The 20,421-nt window shown below is 34.8% G+C and overlaps 1 long non-coding RNA gene across 1 annotated transcript in view; it reads left to right on the top strand.

The window, feature by feature from the left end:
• Positions 1–5,843: 5,843 nt before the first annotated feature.
• The window catches only part of LOC148940416 (uncharacterized), a 41,531-nt gene continuing 26,953 nt past the window's right edge, over positions 5,844–20,421 (top strand). The window contains exons 1-2 of the long non-coding RNA XR_016143409.1: positions 5,844–5,935; positions 10,295–10,443. This is a non-coding gene — a long non-coding RNA (uncharacterized LOC148940416). The remainder of the gene's footprint in view (positions 5,936–10,294; positions 10,444–20,421) is intronic.

Here is a 20,421-nt window from a genome sequence, read left to right as displayed (position 1 = left end):
GTCTACTTGTGAACACGATTGTCTTCAGCTGTAACTGAAACAACGTAGGACTAATTAGATATGCAACTTCTTATGACTATGGCTGAGTTAATTTGTTTCTGCTATTCTGAATACTTGCACCTTCGACTGTTTGTAACTCTAACTACTTTTGACTGTAAATACTAGCGAACAAGATTACTTTTGACTATGACTTAAATCATTTAATGGTTGTTACTTTAGCAAGACTGAGACTATTTGCAACTTTCATAAGAAGTGGCCGTGATTACTTCTTACTATTACTACTTGTGACTGTGTGTACTTAAGCCCACAAATACTTACACCTGACACTTTGCGAGTCTGACAACAAAAGACTACAATTGCGGTGACTTTCATCTGTGAATTTAATTAGACGGTTTCTCTGTCTGCGATTGGGACTCTGACTTTTGAACTTGTCGCGACGTTTGATATTAAAATTAAAATTATTGAGCTAAAAAATAAAAAAAATAACTATATCCTTTGTATAAAAATGACACAGTGCATCCAAGCTGCCAAAAAAATGTTATCTATAGTACCTCAAGAATACCAAAGATTATTAATTTCTACATATCATTGAATACTTAGTGAATGTTGAACAAAATCAGAAGATTCTAATTTTAGCATAAATACAAAGATCGGTATGTGTATCTTTAATCAGAAGGGTGTATGTTCAATTTTTAATAGAAAATGTTGGTTGAAATTTCCATGAAGTTGTTTTACGTGAGGGGGGGGGTATATTTTACCGATGTTAAGCCAGATTTACCAGTATTCTTTGAAAAAACGAACAGAAAGTATTTGATATATAAAGAGTTGTCTCCTCCTCAAAACCTTTCTCTTTACACTGAAGTTTAACTGCTTGTCTAAATTTTTTAAGCGTTTACTGAAATCCAGGGACCTCAACATGAGAATTTGAAGCTTTTTTTAAACGTGCAAACAGCTATAGTGTCAAGAGCAGGGTCTTGAGGAAGGGGAAACCCCTAATTTATGGAATAAATCTGCCAAAATTAATATTGAAATTTTGTTTTAAATATTCATGCACGGTAAGGTAAATTTAAACCTATGTTAGCTGATAAACGTTCGTGAATAATTCTTTTAAACTTAAAGTAATAAACGACATCAATACGGTAAAGGACCTTAAATTATTTCACATATGAAAGGGGTTGTCCTATCCTCAATACCTTACTTTACGCTAAAGTTTTTATTGTTTTAAAATTAGAGTTGTGACAAAGAGTCAAACTTTAGCGTAAAGAGCGAGGCGTTTAGGAGGGAATGGCCCCTTTCATATACGTAATAATTACTGTTCGTTTTAAGTTTTAATGTAACTCCTTACTTTCAGTTAAAAAAGCTTTTTTTTTATTTAATGACGTATTAAACTTTTTACTCGTTTTAAAATTTATTTTTTTTATTTATATTATTACCCATATCTCTTATGTTTGCTATGATTGTTTCTTTAATATGGGTTTGTTTTAGGTTTCATTTTATTCTTGAATAATAATTTTTGGTCATTTTGAGTTTGAATTATTGCTTGAATTGTTTTAAATGGTCTTACGTCAACTATTGCTTTTTAATTTTATTTGAAAAATTTGTTTTATGAAATTTTGTTCAAGTTAATAAAAAAGCAATAAAAATGATTTAGTTAATATTGGAAGCATTAGATTTGTCTGTAGTATGGAACCTACTGTTTACGTCGACATTTGTATTTACTACGAAATTATCTTCAGATAATGTACTATGAGAACCATAGTTAGGTTTAAGGTTGGGGGGGGACGTGTCGATGAAAATTTGACTATTCGATATATAATTGAGAGATACATGAGTCAGCAGTCCCTTTATCATTTATCTTTATAAATTATGAATAAGTATTTGAGAATAAGTAGAGAAAGTCCTGTATCGTGTATGGGGTACCCGACAAGTACATCGAAATGATTAGGCTATGCAGGAGAACAAAATTGCTGTGGTTAAGGCTGGAAGTGAGGGTAGTAGCTTCTTTTGTATTATATCCGGAGTTAAACACGGTTGGGTTCTATCGCCTTTTTCATATTGGTCATCTTAATGGGCAGTGTTGTAAAGAATGCGGTAAAGGCTATTTAAGTGTCCCTGAGGAAAATGTTATTATAATCAATGATTTTTCGAAACTTTTCAGAGTTTAGAATTACAAAAATTGGTTTGAAAACTATTGTCAAGAAGACTACGTCGCTTCACTGTGGAGCTTCACCTATCTAGGATTCTATGACTCAAAAGAGCTATCCCCAGAGGCTGGGGGGGGTCATGTTTTAGTAAAACGCATAGTTTTTGGTCTTTAAATATTCTGAATAAAATAATAAGTTCAAAATTTTAAGAGGAATATTTTTGGTAGGAAAAGGTGTTAAAGGTGACCTAGCTGCTCTATTGTTTTCGGTCGCTTAAAAAGGGCACTAGAACTTTTAATTTTCGTTCGAATGAGCCCTCTCCCGCTGTTTAGGACTATTGGTATGACTTAAAAGACATTGAAATAAAAAAAGATACAATTTTGGACAGTTTCGATGCCATTTCTATGTATACGTCTTGCGACATTAAAAAATGTGAACTAGCTCTTCAAAGGAAATTAGAAGATAATATTGATCAAATAGACTACAAAACACTGGATATAGAGACTATTATGCACCTCGTCCGTCTTTGCAATAGTTCCTCCTTATATTTCCGATATAATGATCAATTTTTCACCCAAATTAGGGGTTTACCTGTGGGTACAAGTCTTTCACAATTGTTGGCAACTTTTTATATGGAATTCATTGAAATCTCTGCTCTGGAAAATTTTCTGATGAAACACCTTTTCTGGGGTAGGTTTGTGGATGATGTTATTTCTCTGTGGGAGCAGGGAGGAGAGTCACTTAACTCCTTCTTAGCTCATCTAAACACTTTGGACTCTAACCTTCAGTTCACTTTAGAACTAGAACATAACCACAAACTTCCTTTCCTAGATGTTTTAATTTTTAATAAGTCTCCTGGCCTTGAATTTTCTATTTATAGAAAGCCTACGCATAACGATAGGTATTTGCATTTTTCCTCCAACCCCTCTCCCTGTATAAAAGGAGGAGTTGTTATTTCTTTGGTTGACCGAGTAATAAGAATATGCTCAGAGCCTCACATAGACTCAGCAATGAATTATATTAAGGACATTTTATTTTGCAATGGCTACCCTATAAAATTACTTTAGACCATTATAGACAGAAGACGAAAAAAGGAAGAGGGGAGTGCATTAGGTCCGCAAGCCCCAACAGTTACCGTCACATTGGTGGATGATAAGAAACTTTTCACTGTTCTACCCTACATTCCAAAATTGAGTGACAAATTGAAAAGAATCCTTAAAAAACATAAACTTCAAGATTATTTTCAGATAAAGTACTAAGAGAAGAATAATTTTGTTATAGGTTGGGAGGGGACGTGTCGATCATATTTTGACTTTTTGATAAATAATTAAGAGGCACATGAGTCAGCAATCCCTTCATCACTTAGTTTTATAAATTATGAATAACGCTGGGTCGGGCCTGACCGATATGGAGTTTTGGGGTCCAATAGCGATTCCGATGTATCAGTAGCGTATCGATACGATACCAATATAATTTGCCGATAAATTTTCCCTCCGAAAAAAAAACTTTACCTTAATTTTATCCCCCCCCCCACTCTCTGCCCATATTCGTACTCACATGTTTCTCCCTGGTTTATCAAACAGTTCGTGGTAACGAACTGTAAGTAAGGAGCGACCCGGCTCAATGGTAATCGAAACTCTAAAAAACGGGTTTTTGATAACAATAGATACATCAAAAGAATCAGATTTTAATTCTGATTTCAAATATATAAGTTTCATTAAGTTTAATCCTACCCATCAAAAGTTACGTGCCTGAGAAAATTTGGCTGATTTTCGAAAAAAGGGGGAAAGACCCCCTAAAAGCTATAGAACCTTAATGAAAATCACACCATCATATTCAGCGTATCAGAGAACCCTACTATAGAGGTTTCAAGCTCCTATCTACAAAAATTTGGAATTTTCCATTTTTTGCCAGAAGAAAGATCACGGATGCGTGCTTATTTGTTTGTTTGTTTGTTTTTTTGTTTTTTTTTTCCCCCAGGGGTAATTGTGTTGACCCAGTGGTCCTAGAATATCGTGGGAGGGCTCATTTAAACGGAAATTAAAAGTTCTAGTGCCCTTTTTAAGGGACCAAAAAAATGGAGGGCAACTAGGCCCCTCCCACGCTCATTTTTTTTCCAAAGTCACCCGATAAAAATTTTGAGATAGCGATTTTGTTCAGCATGGTCGAAAATATGATAAAAATGTCTATTAGGATGACTTGATCCCCCAACGTCCCCTGTTGGTGTTATTTTTTTTCTTTTATTTAATATTTTTTAAATTTGAGTTGTTTATTTGTTTTATTAGACTGACTTTTGCATTTTATTTTGGGGGGGTGAGGGGGGGGAATGCGAGGGGCGGGGGCGATAGGTAAGGATCTGTCCATGAAGGAAGTTTTCATGGGGGAAGGGACATTGCTATGAAGGGGCGCCGGATTTCCCAGCATTATTAAAGAAAAAGATCAGGAATTAAATAAAAAAAACACGTTTTTCAACTGATCAACTGATTGTGATTAAGAGGTCATTTTTAAAGAACTGGAAAAAAAATTCGAACTATAGTTTAAAGAGCAGGGTATTGACTATGGGGGCGAACCCCCTAATATACGTGTTAAAAATTTATGAATATAGAAGTTCGTTACGTAATTTAATACTAAGTTACGTATATTTATTACTAATAAAAACGTTCGTAAATAAAATTAAACAAGTTTCGAGAAAGCCATTTAACCAAATATAATATGCAAATTTTGTTTTAATTATTCATGTACGGTGAGCCAAAATCAAAACCTGCATTAATTCAAAAACGTTCAAAAATTAAATAAAAAAACAAGTTTTTTTAACTGAAAGTAAGGAACAACGTTAAAACTTAAAACGAACAGAAATTATTCCGTATATGAAGGGGGCTGTGCCCTCCTCAACGCCTCGCTCTTTACGCTAAAGTTTGACTTTCTCACAACTTTATTTTGTTAAACAATAAAAAAACTTAGCGTAAAGAGCGAGGCGTTGAGGAGGGGACAGTGGTCCTACAGTAGAGGTTTTTATTTTTTGTCATTTGACTCACCTGTGCTGCTCTCCACCATAAACAGACATGGGTGGTGGCTCCAATCACAAGGACTGGACAAACAAAATTATCTAAGGAAATCTGGTGCCATCTTTGGACAAGTTGCGTCGAAAAAAAAAAAAATCTATATCAGCTGATAATCGACATGTTTTCCGATGTTGGGCTCTAATATCGGGCAATATGAAGATTGATCAAGTGAATAGCTTCGCTTAGCATGGTGGCATATTTAGTATAGATGGTGGGTGCTCTGAAAACAAAACAAACGAATTATGTTTATTAAACGCATGGTATTACAAATAATTACCTAGATCTTAACGGCCTTGAACAGAACCCTTTGCTTAACAAAACTCCTCGCGAATCGAGGGGATTCTTACCCACAAAATTTTCAAATAAACTTTCAACTGCTCTGCTTTAGACTGTGAATTTCAACGCGATGAAATATAAATTTCATGTTACATTGCCAGGGTGAAACTGAGTTTAGCGAGTTTGAGTTTACAAAAACTATGCTTTAGCGAAGCCGTTGTTTCGCTGCAAATGTCCATTATTATATTTGAAAGAACTACTAAGCTGCGACAGTTTAATTATCGTAAATCATTTACTTTTTCAGTTGCGAAAAGTCTCACCGTATTAAAAAGTCTAAGAACCGCGTCTATAGAAGTAAATTGGAGATGGCAGTTGGATTCTATTTAGAAGAAAAGAAGAGACTCAGCGATACCCAATTTAATACCAATCCCTTATGGCGAAGTAGGACAAAAGGTAGTAGACATATATAATATTAGAAGCCAATACCCAAATAATTTTATATCTGGTTCATTCATTATCTATGCTCTTTGTGTACATTTTTAAACAGTGTTACATCCCTTATTCTTTATTTTTATGTATATCCTTTGACTTCATTATATTTAAGGAAGGATTGCCAATGGTTTCAGTGTATATATGTAAGGGTTCAGTTTTTTTTCTACATTTTTTTTAACACGTTATTGGATGATTTGAAGAAAAACTACCAGCCATAATTTAGAAAGATTTTGTTTGATAATTTCAATCAAAAAGAGGCTGAAAATTTCTATCACTAGGTTCAATGAGAAGAATAATTCTCCAATAGATAAATGTGAAGATGATAGAAGTTTTATCTGAGTTAAAAGATGAACTGATTCATTTTGAAAATGAATTTTGTTATATTTTCATTATATTTCATGCAATTTCATTATGCTGAAATTCATTCCCGAGAGTTTTAATAATTTTGAATTTGTTAAATTTGTATGAAGAGAAAACATTTTAACCTTTCCAAGAAATTTCTATTTCCCTGAAGTCTTTCTTTTCAACATCCTCCAATTCCAACTGAGGACGCCCTGCTTTGCGTTTAGCCCTAGACGGTTGGATGAGAAGGACAATCTTTGGAAATATGTCATTCTTCATCCATAGAACACACCCTAGCCGTGTCAACTTATCTGTCGTTGTAGGCTTAGAAAGTGGGATTGAACCACACAATTCATAAAGCATACAATTCGAAATACGATCAGTCAGTCCGGTTCCCAAAACAATCCGTAGACAATTTCTCTTGAAAAGGTCAGTGAAAATTCTGACTTCCAGCGTTAGTAACATGGATTATAGAAAATTTTAAACTATTTGGTAAATTTGACACTAAATGGTTTTTGGATCTCGGGGAAAAATAGTGCAACTGAAAAATCAACTCCAGACTACATCCTTGTCATCGTAGTAACGAGCTCAAAGCAACGCGGCAACAAGGCGCGGAGGGGGGGGGGCAAAAAACAGAATAATGCGGTGTAAGGGGGGTATGGGAAAATATATTAAGACGTATTCGGGGAAATATTGGGGAAATATCTTAAGATATAAGAAATATTTTAAGATATATATAAGAGGAAATACTGAAAGTTGCATTCTACTCTTATTAAAAAATTTCCCTATCGTTCTACTTGTTATTTAATACAAGCTGTGGTTATATAAGTAAGTAAGTAATGAAGTTTTGGACTTTGAAAGTGCATTGTGTTGGTTTTTATCTCCGTGTACAAGGAAGTCAGCCAGTCCAGGTCCGTGGGGGGGGGGGGACTCGGGATCCGGCCTTCTGGTATGGTGAATGCTCTGCCGGCTTACTGTACTCAGAGGTATAAAGATCACGATGTAACTATGGGTTGACTCTGGCTGAGTTTAAAGAGGTACACCAATGACACTGTCCCGCCACCAAAGCACCAGTGACACCAGAAACCAACCCCCGGTATCCTAGATCGAGGAGTCCAACTCTGGCTGTGGCTCCTTCAGTTCCGTGTGTCCCCCCCCCAGAAAATACCCCCTTGGGTATTTTCTAAAACTCTGTCTCAACAGTTTTAGCATAGTTTATATAAAAAAAAACTTTCCTCGTTTGCAATGCATGTTTCCTGTTTAATGAGAGACCAAGTGGTTATTGTTTGGGGTCATGGGGGCATTTAAATTACACACTGACTTCCGGGCCCGGAAACTTTTTTTTAAAAACCAGTCAGTATTAAATTTGGGTTGGGAGTTTGTTGGTAAAAGTTTGACCATAGGGGGGGGGGGCTTGTTGCCCTCAATAAAATTTTGATTCTTAAAATGGGCATTAAAACTTTGGATATCTAATTGAATGAGCTCCTTTATATATATATATATATATATATATATATATATATATATATATATATATATATATATATATATATATATATATATATCGCATATTAAAATGGTAAACCCAGTACAAAAAAAGCAAATTATTTTTTAAGTATCATTAAAAATTTTTAGGGATTTAAAAACTTAGCGTCGCCTTTAAAAATTCAAATATTACACAGAACTTTTTTAACAACGGCAAAGATAAAACCAGCCCCATTCTGGGTAGTGGTGTTCATAGAATTCCTTGTTCTTGTTGCTGTTTTTATGTTGGTAGAACCCAACAGCAATTGGGGGAGGGGTTATCTGAGCACAAGTCCTCAATCGACAAGACAATGAGGTTACGCCAAAGGCCTGAGGTTTTTGATTCCGCCTTGGCGCAACATGTTTACGAGAATCCACACCATTTCATTTCGTTTGACGAGGCCTCTATCGTTGCCCCCGTTAAAGGTCTCACGCAAGTTTTCAGGGAGGCAGTTGAAATAAAAAAGCACATTCACCAAAAGGTAGCTCTCAATAGAGACACTGGAGAAATTTTTCTAAGTCCCATTTATGACAAAATAATTAATTCTGATCGTTTTTACATACCTCCACAAAGTTATGTTGTGCAATCGAATAGAGTCTCCGATAACAATCAAACTGGAAAGCGATCAGCCTTTAAAAGTGCTTTACGCAAAATGAAATTCTGAAATGCCATTTAGACTTGTGTTTTTTATTCAGTTACCCTTTCACCGTTACTGAGAAAGGATCATTCAATTTTAGCTTGGTGTTTTAATTTTAAGGTTTGGTTTTATATTTTTATCAGTTTTATTCTGCACTGAGGACGGTCAAGCGGAGGTCTTGACTGAAATATTTGCATAATTTTTCAATTTTTTCACTGGCTGTTAATTGTCCTCGTTTTCTTCCTTTCTTTGCGATTTTTTGTTTATCATGATTAGCCAGTTTGGTCTCAGAAATTATTTATATTTAATATGTTATTTTATATTTACTATATTAAAAATTCCTTTGTTAATGTTATTATATATCAAACATTCGTTTTATATGTGCCTAGTGTTATTGATTATTATAGTCATTTAGTTTTCATTTGCCGTCAGTTTTCCAAAAACAAAAGCATATGGTTCTAGACATGTAGTTTAAAAAAATACACATCAAACAGTTCATGGTAACAAACTGTAAGTAAGGAGCAACTCGGCTCAATAGTAACCAAAACTCTAAGAAATGGGTTTTTGATATCAATAGATACATAAAAAATAGCCAGCTTATTATGTTGATTCGAAAGATATAAGATTCATTAAGTTTAGTGTTGCCCATCAGAAGGTATAAGCCTGAGAAAATATGCCTTATTTTTGTAATAGGGCAAAAACAACCCTTTAAATTGAATGAACCTTAATCAAAACCACACCATTGAATTAAGCGTATCATAGAATTCTACCGTAGAAGTTTCCAGGTCGTGTGTTTAAAATTGGGGACTGGTGATATTTTTTGCCCGAAGAAAGATCATGGTTGCGTTGCTGGAGGGAAGTTGCCAGGGGGGGGGGGGTGCAATGTAGTGGGGTTGACATGTACAGTAATGGTTCGGAAGTGGGGGAGAGGGTATATTTTACAGATGGTAACCCAGATTTACCGGCATTATTTGAAAAACGAACAGAAATTAGTCAATATATGAAGGGTTGTCCCCTCCTCAATACCTTTATCTTTACGCTGAAGTTTGACCGTTTTTCTCAATTTTTTAAGTGTCTACTGAAACACGGGGGCCTTTTAGTTAGAATAGGAAACTTTTTTTTAAAGTGCTAACAGCTTTAGCGTAAAGAGCAAGGTATTGAGGAAGGGGCAACCCTTCATACATGGAATAAATCCGCGACAATTAATAGGTAAATTTTGTTTTAATTTTTCATGAACGCTTAGCTAAATTCGAACCTGCTTTAGCAGAAAAACGTTCTGGAATAAGTTTTTTCAACTGAAAGTAAGGAGTGACATTAAAACTTAAAAGGAACATAAATTATTTCTAATATGAAAGCACTTGTTCATAAGTTAGCTTATGAACAAGAAAGAGTACTGTGTCATGAAATCATCAAGTTGTTTTGGCTTGACATTTTTGGGCTAAACATGTTTTGGCTAAACATTTTAAATTGTTTACATTATTTACATTAATTATTTAAATTATCAAATAATTATCTACATCTTAACGGTCTTGAACAGAACCCTTTGCTTAACAAAACTTCTCGCGAATCGAGGGGAATCTTACCCACAAAATTTTCAAATAAACTTTCAACTGCTCTGCTTTAGACTGTGAATTTCAACGCGATGAAATATAAATTTCATGTTACATTGCCAGGGTGAAACTGAGTTTAGCGAGTTTGAGTTTACAAAAACTATGCTTTAGCGAAGCCGTCGTTTCGCTGCAAATGTCCATTATTATATTTGAAAGAAATACTAAACTGCGACAGTTTAATTGTAGTAAATCATTTACTTTTTCAGTTGCGAAAAGTCTCACCGTATTAAAAAGTCTCAGAACCGCGTCTATAGAAGTAAATTGGAGATGGCAGTTGGATTCTATTTAGAAGAAAAGAAGAGACTCAGCGATACCCAATTTAATACCAATCCCTTATGGCGAAGTAGGACAAAAGGTAGTAGACATATATAATATTAGAAGCCAATACCCAAATAATTTTATATCTGGTTCATTCATTATCTATGCCTTTAGTGTACATTTTTAAACAGTGTTACATCCCTTATTCTTCATTTTTATGTATATCCTTTGACTTCATTATATTTAAGGGAGGATTGCCAATGGCTTCAGTGTATATATATAAGGGTTCACTTTTTTTTACATTTTTTTTAACACGTAATTGGATGATTTGAAGAAAAACTACCAGCCATAATTTAGAAAGATTTTGTGTGAAAATTTCAATCAAAAAGAGGCTGAAAATTGCTATTTCTTGTTTCAATGAGAAGAGTAATTCTCCAATAGATAATTGTGAGGTTGATAGATGTTTTATCTGGGTTAAAAGATGAACTGATTCATTTTGAAAATGAATTTCGTTATATTTTCATTATATTTCATACAATTTCATTATTCTGAAATTCATTCCCGAGAGTTTTAATAATTTTGAATTTGTTAAATTTGTATGAAGGGAAAACATTTTAAATGTATTTTGTTTTCCTTATAGTCCAAACTATGTACTGGTCTTAAGATATTACGGGGGGGGGGGGGGGGGTTCGGCCCTATTCCTCTTAGTTTCTGGTCGTTATAAGGGTGACTCGGATATTAATCAAAATTTCAGTTCTGTTTGAGTTTCATATTTTATTGATGGTGATTTATGGTAGATATCTGCATGAGAAATTTTTTCCTTCATTTTTGCTGATATTTGTTTTAATATAGCCCATTACCTTTCTAGACAAAAAAGTAAACTTGTAGTTACATAATGTAACTACATTACCTAACATAATGTAACTTAGCCTACTGTTCAAATTTTCAAATATATATTTATTTTGAAAATTTTGAAAGGTTTCGAAAAATCCTTTTTTCAGCCAAAAAACATACTGAAACTCATTTTCTTTGACTCCTTGAACCCGTGGCAGCTCTGTAATGCTGCAAGGCTTTGTACAATGGAAAAATGGGATATGTAAAGGTTATTGGTGGTAACCTGTAGGTGATTCAGATAGATTTAAATCTGTTCTCCTATCCCGTAACTTCTTATCCTCAAAATATAAATTGTTTGGTTTGCTATCAAACAATTCTTCAACCTTATTTTCACAATAAAATCGAGAATTTCCTGAAAAATGATCTGTCTTCTTATTGGATTGATTGATTGCTTTATATCTGGAGTCCTTTTTTGTGGGAAATAAAATCATCATTTAGCTTTTTATGGAAAGCACCACTTCAGTTTCAAGGTTTTGTAAATTGAAAAAAACGGATTAATCTTCGTTATTCAGCGAAGTAACCACAAGAAAGAAAGATAGAACGTTAAAAAGGGTTTTAAGCTATTTTCTACTGAAAAATAATATTGAAAAGTTTTAAGAGGGAGAAAAAAGGAGGGAGATAAGGCTAAAAAAATATTAAGATGAAGATCAAGATGGTGTTTTCCCTTGTAGTGTGTACTTTAAATACATTCTGAGCATAAGGAAAAGAGCAAATTGAATTAATTTAAAGGTCATTGGGGTAATGAACTAAATAAGATCCGGCGATGGGGTATAGTAATAGTAATAACTAAGTCAGCGGTTTGTTGCGACTTCGGAGTGAATTTATTTCTCCTTACCATTTTGGTTTTTATAGTAATAAAATAAAGCAGTTGAAATAAAATTAACAGGACTGGGGAGCACTTACAGACTTTATAGCTTACAACCAAATGATTTTTTCATTCTCAGATAACAAGGGCCTACACTAATTTCGGGATAAAGATTAATCTTTGTACAACACCTCCGCTTTTTTTTTCTCCAAAAGCGTGATCTGATGGACAGATTTTGAATCTATCTAAGGGTGGGATCGTAAGTCATGGCACTACTTTTGTAACAAATAATTTGTATTTGTTTATATTATAATAACCCCTTAGACTCAGTTGCTATTGTTACTACCAACAGCTTACTGCAGCACCAAGCCGCCTGACGCCAACACAGCTATGCACGCTCCTCCATCCCAGTCAATTCAAAGTTTCCCTCTTTACACCTTTCCAAGAAATTTCTATTTCCCTGAAGTCTTTCTTTTCAACATCCTCCAATTCCAACTGAGGACGCCCTGCTTTGCGTTTAGCCCTAGACGGTTGGATGAGAAGGACAATCAATGGAAATATGTCATTCTTCATCCATAGAACGCACCCTAGCCGTGTCAACTTATTTGTCGTTGTAGGTTTAGAAAGTGGGATTGAACCACACTTTTCATAGAGCATACAATTCGAAATACGATCAGTCAGTCCGGTTCCCAAAACAATCCGTAGGCACTTTCTCTTGAAAAGGTCTGTGAAAATTTGGATTTCCAGCGTTAGTAACACGGATTATAGAAATTTTTAAACAATTTGGGAAATTTGACCCTAAATGGTTTTTGGGTCACGGAGAAAAATGGTGCAACTGAGGAAACAACTCCAGAATACAGTCTTATCATCGTAGTAACGCGCACAAAGGAACGCGGCAAAGAGGCGTGGAGGGGGGGGGGCAGAAAAAAGACTCGTGGTGGGGGATGGGGGTGTGGGAAATTATTTTAAGATATATTCGGGGAAATACTGGGGAAATACTGAAAGTTGCATTCTACTGTCTTATTAAAAAATTTCACCATCGTTCTAATTGTTATTTAATACAAGCTTTGGCTATATAATTAAATAAGTAATGAATTTTTTAACTTTTAATGTGCAGCTTTTTGGTTTTGATTTCCATGTCATAGTCCTACCGTCACTCCGTGCAATTGGGGGGGGGGACTCGGGGCCAACCATCCGTTTATAACGCGTGCCCGTCCAGTTTGCATTACCCAGAGTACACCAGGTACCTGTTTACAGCTTGGTCGACTCTGGCTGAGTTTAAAGAGAAACACCACTGACCCCGTCCCACAACCAAATAACTAGTGACACCAGGAACCAAACCCCGGCACGATAGACAAAGGATTCCAACTCGGGTTAGGGCTAATTCAGTTCTATGCGCCCCACCCAGAAAATAACCTCGTGGGTATTTTCGAAAACTCCGTATTAACAGTTTTAGCAGAGTTTACATAAAAAAAAACTTTCCTCGTTTTCAATGCTTGTTACCAGTATAATGAGAAACCAATTGTTTATGGTTTTGGTTCATGGGGGTATTTCAATTACAAACTTAATTACTGGGCCTTTAAACTGTGTTTAAAAAAAAGGCAATATAAAAATTTTGATTGGATGTGTTTGGTAAAATGATGGACAGAGGGGGGGGGCTTGTTGCCCTCTATTCACTTTTGATCCTTAAAATGGGCATTAGAACTTTGGATATCTAATTGAATGAGCTCCTTTCGAGGTTTCTACGATAAATCCTTCCGCACGAAGTGCCTTGGTTAGAAAAACCCGTCTTTGGGTAACAGGCTCTTATATTCACAGCATTTTCAATTATGATAAAATCTTTTTTTAACCCCTTTTCCCTCAAACAGTTTTTTTTCAATATATAAGACGCAAAATATTGTAGGGGGGGATAGGGGCCTCCCCTATTTATGCTATCGATGCCTGAACAGGGTATTTTTAGAAACACAAACTGACACAGTTTGTACTTTCCACTGCATTTTCTTCCATTAGCTTATTTACTCACTAACAGCCAGTGACGTGGCTAGGGGGGGGGGGGGTAAAGGGGACAGTATTGTTGGGCAAAGTCAGTAGCCTGATTAATTAACGAGCATTTAGGGGATAAGGCAACGTGTAATTTTAAGTATCTAGGTGGAGGCGGGGGGGGGGGTCAAAAGTTCGTGTTTTTTTCGTTCTTTATTCAATGGAAGCATAAAAAAGACATAGGAAAGTACCCCTAAAATGGTATTTTTCAAAATCTAAAGGGAAAATATAGGTGGGGGGGGGGGAGATTCCCTCTGTTCTATATCTTTTGCATATTTTTATTCAGGTCAGGATCGTATTTCCTTTGCAATACCTATTGAATAAATTGGTCTTGAAGTATCTTTTTTTTTCTTTTCGGTCACAACTTATTCAACTAAAACTCAGAAAGAAATTAAAATTGCGTAAAGGTATAAAAAAGGTAAAAACTTCTGTTACGTGCTTCTCATAGGCTTTGACCGGGATAGCTGTCCTCTTTACCCCCGTAGCTATGCCACTGGCCGTTTGTAAGAAATAGTCTAATTAAAGGAAATACAGTCGTAACTGACAAAATGGGTAAATTTTCATTTTGAAAAAGTACATATTTAGGAATCACTGACAGTTAGGAGAGGAAAATATCCTCCCCCCCCAGATTAAGACGAATAAGCTTTGGTTAATTTAGGAAACACTTCAGAAGGTGCAGCTAGGGTAATTAACCCGATGAGACCCCTTTCTAAACCTGAGAACTTTTTTAATTGTTGTGAATCACTTTATAAAATTATCTTTAATTTTTTTTTTTACAATCCCCCCTAGACTGTGACCCCAATTTTAATAGGTTATAGTCAAATTTGCAACGTCAAGAATGGTGTATAGAGAAGGGGGAAAGCCCCCTCACTTACGTAATAATTTTGATCGTTTAAATTTTTATGTTGTGTTTATTTTTATTTTTAATAAATTTAGTTTTGTCTTTCGAGCGTGTTATTATTAAATAAGAAAAAAATTTGATTTTTTATTTCTTTTTTCATTTGCTTTTTTAGTTTCAAAAGTCTTTACAAATTTAAAGTCATAATTTTGGAAAATCATGTCCAAACCAAGATAAGCACACAATTGCATAACACCTTCCTTCAACTGGAGGTCTCATGGACTCTGCCCCTGAAAACGCCCTTTTCCAAGATGTACCTGATAAAAATTTTGAGATATCCCGTCTTGCTCAAAACAATCCAAAAGTTAGATAATTATAACTAATGGGTTGAGGAAATCTCCCAAAGCCAGCAGGACAAGGGCTGTTTGTGATGCAAGTTACCCATTTTTAACATATAAGGTATTAAGAAAAGAAGGCATATTAGATCAGGAATATAAAAAAGCTGTTTAGGTGAAACTTTAAAGACATGTTGAGAGGGATATTGAACACGATCCAAATAATCTGGACTTTTTGGATGTGAAAAGGTAACATCAGTAACGTCTAAGGAATTACTGAGGGCAACAGACGTTCAAACTTTCAAGTAATGTTGAAGGGTTTCTTAAGAAAGATCGGAGTTCAACCAGTCCCCCTCTCCTTTTCCTGTTTAGGTGATCCTTCTCTACAGTTATCAAATTTTAATTTTTCATTTTATTTAAACTCGTCAAAAGATCTAATTACTGTGCCTTCTTGAAACCTAGAAGACATAGCAATTAGATCCTCTGCCATGTATACTAAATTATTAGACACTTCGTATATCAAGGTTACTAAAAGGGTATATGCGCAATATTTTGGGAATAGCTATAGGGATTTACTTGTACTGTCAGGACCACTGCTGCTACCACTGTTGTAGTTATGATTGTGAATACGATTGTGACTATAATTACTTGAACATGCTTGCAGTTTCACTTCTTGGAACTTCAGCCACCTCTATTTTAGACGATTATGATTTTACCTGCAAAAACTGGGGAGTGGTAAATGTTAATATCCTAATGTTTTTAGGATTACCAATTGTATCTACTTGTGAACACGATTGTCTTTAGCTGTACCTGAAACAACGTGGGACTGATTTGATGTGCAACTGCTTATGACTGTGGCTGAGTTAATTTGTTCCTGCTAGTCTGACTACTTGCACCTTCGACTATTTGTAAATCTAACTACTTTTGACTGTAAATACTAGCGAACAAGATTACTTTTGACTATGACTTAAACTATTTAATGGTTGTTACTTTAGCAAGACTGAGACTATTTGCAACTTTCATAAGTAGTGGCCGTGATTACTTCTTACTATTACTACTTGTGACTGTGTGTACTTAAGCCCACAAATACTTAAACCTGACACTTTGTGAGTCTGAAAACAAAAGACTACAATTGCGGTGACTTTCAGCTGTGAATTTAATTAGACTGTTTCTCTGTCTGCGATTGGGACTCTGACTCTTGAACTTGTTGGGACTTTTGCTATTACAACTAAAATTATTGATATAAAAAATAAAAAAAATAACTATATCCTTTGTATAAAAATGATGCAGTGCAGCCAAGCTACAAAAAAAATCTTATCTATAGCCCCTCAAGACTACAAAAGATTATTAATTTCTCTATATCATTGAATATTTAGTGAATGTTGAACAAAATCAGAAGATTCTAATTTTAACCTAAATACGAAGATTTGAATGTGTATCTTTTGCCAGAAGAGTGCATCTTCAGTTTCTAATTGAAAATGTGGGCTGAAATTTCAATGAAGTACTTTTACGTCAGGGGGTGGGGTATATTTTACCGATGGTGAGCCATATTTACCGGCATTATTTGAAAAACGAACAGAAATTATTCGATATATAAAGGGTTGTCTCCTCCTCAAAACCTTTCTCTTTACACTGAAGTTTGACTGCTTGTCTCAATTTTTTAAGCGTTTACTGAAACCCGGGGACCTTAAAATTAGAATTGCAAGGTTTTATTAAACTTGCAAACAGCTTTAGTGTAAAGAGCAAGGTATTGAGGAAGGGGCAACCCTTAATATATGGAATAAATCTGCCGAAATTAATATGCAAATTTTTTTTTAAATTTTCATGTACGGTAAGCTAAATTAGAACCTGCGTTAGCTGGAAAACGTTCTTGAATAAATCTTTTAAACTTAAATGAAGGAGCGACTTCAATAATGAAAATGAACGTAAATTATTTCACATATCAAAGGGGCTGTCCTATCTTCAATACCTCACTCTACGATGCTGTTTTTATTGTTTGATAATTATTGCTTTGACACAAAGTCGACCTTTAGTGTAAAGAGCGGGTCGTATCGGACGGGACAGGCCCCTTTCTAATACGTGATAATTACTGGTCGTTTTAAGTTTTAATGTAACTCCTTACTTTCAGTTAAAAAAGGTTGTTGTTTTTATTTAATGACGTATTAAACTTTTTACTCGTTTTAAATTTTATTTTATTTATTTATATTATTACCCATATCTCTTATGTTTGCTATGATTGTTTCTTTAATTTCGGTTTGTTGTAGGTTTCATTTTATTCTTGAATTATAATTTTTGGTCGTTTTGAGTTTGAATTATTGCTTGAATTGTTTTTAATGGTCTTACGTTAACTATTTCTTTTTAATTTTCTTTGAAAAATTTGTTTTAGTAAATTTTGTTCAAATTAATAAAAAAAGCAATCAAAATGATTTAGGTAATATTGGAAGCATTAGATTTGTCTGTAGTATGGAACCTACTGTTTACGTCGACATTTGTATTTACTACGAAATTATCTTCAGATCATGTACTATGAGAAGCATAGTTAGGTTTAAGGTTGGGGGGGGACGTGTCGATGAAAATTTGACTATTCGATATATAATTGAGAGATACATGAGTCAGCAGTCCCTTTATCATTTATCTTTATAAATTATGAATAAGTATTTGAGAATAAGTAGAGAAAGTCCTGTATCGTGTATGGGGTACCCGACAAGTACATCGAAGTGATTAGGCTATGCAGGAGAACAAAATTGCTGTGGTTAAGGTTGGAAGTGAGGGTAGTAGCTTGTTTTGTATTAAATCTGGAGTTAAACACGGTTGTGTTCTATCGCCTTTTTCATATTGGTCATCTTAATGGGCTGTGAGTTGTAAAGAATGCGGTAAAGGCTATTTGAGTGTACCTGAGGAAAATGTTATTATAATCAATGATTTTTCTAAACTCTTCAGAGTTTAGAATTAAAAAAATTGGTTTGAAAATTATTGTCAAGAAGACTACGTCGCTTCAGTGGGGAGCTTCACCTATCTAGGTTTCTATAACTCAAAACATCTATCCCTCGAGCCTGGGGGGGGGGGGGTCATTTTTTTTAAAAAGGAATAGTTTTTGTAATTTAAAAATGCTGAATAAAATGACAAATTCAAAATTTTAAAAGAAATATTTTTGGGAGGAAAGGGTGTGGGAGGTGACCTAGCTGCTCTCTAATGTTTTTGGTCACTTAAAAAGGGCACTAGAACTTTTAACTTTCGTTCGAATGAGCCCTCTCCCGCTGTTTAGGACTATTGGTATGACTTAAAAGACATTGAAATAAAAAAAGATACAATTTTGGACAGTTTCGATGCCATTTCTATGTATACGTCTTGCGACATTAAAAAATGTGAACTAGCTCTTCAAAGGAAATTAGAATATAATATTGATCAAAGACACTACAAAACACTGGATATAGAACTATTATGCGTCTTGTCCGTCTTTTCCATAGTTCCTCCTTATATTTCCGATATAATAATCAATTTCTCACCCAAATCATGGGTTTACCCATGGGTACAAGTCTTTCACCGTTTTTGGCAACTTCTTATATGGAATTCATTAAAATCTCTGCTCTGGAAATTTTCCGATGAAACACCGTCTTTAGGGTAGGTTTGTGGATGATGTTTTTCTCTGTGAGAGCTTGGACGAGAGTCACTTAACTCCTTATTAGTTCATCTAAAAACTTTGGATTCTAACCTTCAGTTCACTTTAGAACTAGAACATAACCACAAACTTCCTTTCCTAGATGTTTTAATTTTTAATAAGTCTCCTGGCCTTGAATTTTCTATTTATAGAAAGCCTACGCATAACGATAGGTATTTGCATTTTTCCTCCAACCCCTCTCCCTGTATAAAAGGAGGAGTTGTTATTTCTTTGGTTGACCGAGTAATAAGAATATGCTCAGAGCCTCACATAGACTCAGAATTGAACTATATTAAGGACATTTTATTTTGCAATGGCTACCCTATAAAATTACTTGAGACCATTATAGACAGAAGACGAAAAAAGGCAGAGGGGAGTGCATCAGGTCCACAAGCCCCAACAGATACCGTCACATTGGTGGATGATAAGAAACTTTTCCGTGTTCTACCCTACATTCCAAAATTGAGTGACAAATTGAAAAGAATCCTTAAAAAACATAAATTTAGCGTCGCCTTTAAAAATTCAAATATTACACAGAAATTTTTTAACAACGGCAAAGATAAAACCAGCCCCATTCTGGGTAGTGGTGTTCATAGAATTCCTTGTTCTTGTGGCTGTTTTTATGTTGGTAGAACCCAACAGCAATTGGGGGAGGGGTTATCTGAGCACAAGTCCTCAATCGACAAGACAATGAGGTTACGCCAAAGGCCTGAGGTTTTTGATTCCGCCTTGGCGCAACATGTTTACGAGAATCCACACCATTTCATTTCGTTTGACGAGGCCTCTATCGTTGCCCCCGTTAAAGGTCTCACGCAAGTTTGCAGGGAGGCAGTTGAAATAAAAAAGCACATTCACCAAAAGGTAGCTCTCAATAGAGACACTGGAGAAATTTTTCTAAGTCCCATTTATGACAAAATAATTAATTCTGATCGTTTTTACATACCTCCACAAAGTTATATTGTGCAATCGAATAGAGTCTCCGATAACAATCAAACTGGAAAGCGATCAGCCTTTAAAAGTGCTTTACGCAAAATGAAATTCTGAAATGCCATTTAGACTTGTGTTTTTTATTCAGTTACCCTTTCACCGTTACTGAGAAAGGATCATTCAATTTTAGCTTGGTGTTTTTATTTTAAGGTTTGGTTTTTATATTTTTATCAGTTTTATTCTGCACTGAGGACGGTCAAACGGAGGTCTTGACTGAAATATTTGCATAGTTTTTTAATTTTTTCACTGGCTGTTAATTGTCCTTATTTTCTCCCTTTCTTTGCGATTTTTTGTTTATCATGATTAGCCAGTGTGGTCTCAGAAATTATTTATATTTAATATGTTATTTTATATTTACTATATTTAAAAATTCCTTTGTTAATGTTATTATGTATCAAACATTCGTTTTATATGTGCCTAGTGTTATTGATTATTATAGTCATTTAGTTTTCATTTGCCGTCAGTTTTCCAAAAACAAAAGCATATGGTTCTAGACATATAGTTTAAAAAAATACACA

This window comes from Artemia sp. Qi Xiang Cuo, chromosome 19 (assembly GCF_049724085.1).
Source record: "Artemia sp. Qi Xiang Cuo chromosome 19, ASM4972408v1, whole genome shotgun sequence".
Classification (NCBI taxonomy): Eukaryota; Metazoa; Arthropoda; class Branchiopoda; order Anostraca; family Artemiidae; genus Artemia; species Artemia sp. Qi Xiang Cuo.
This window is presented reverse-complemented; position numbering and strand designations above follow the sequence as displayed.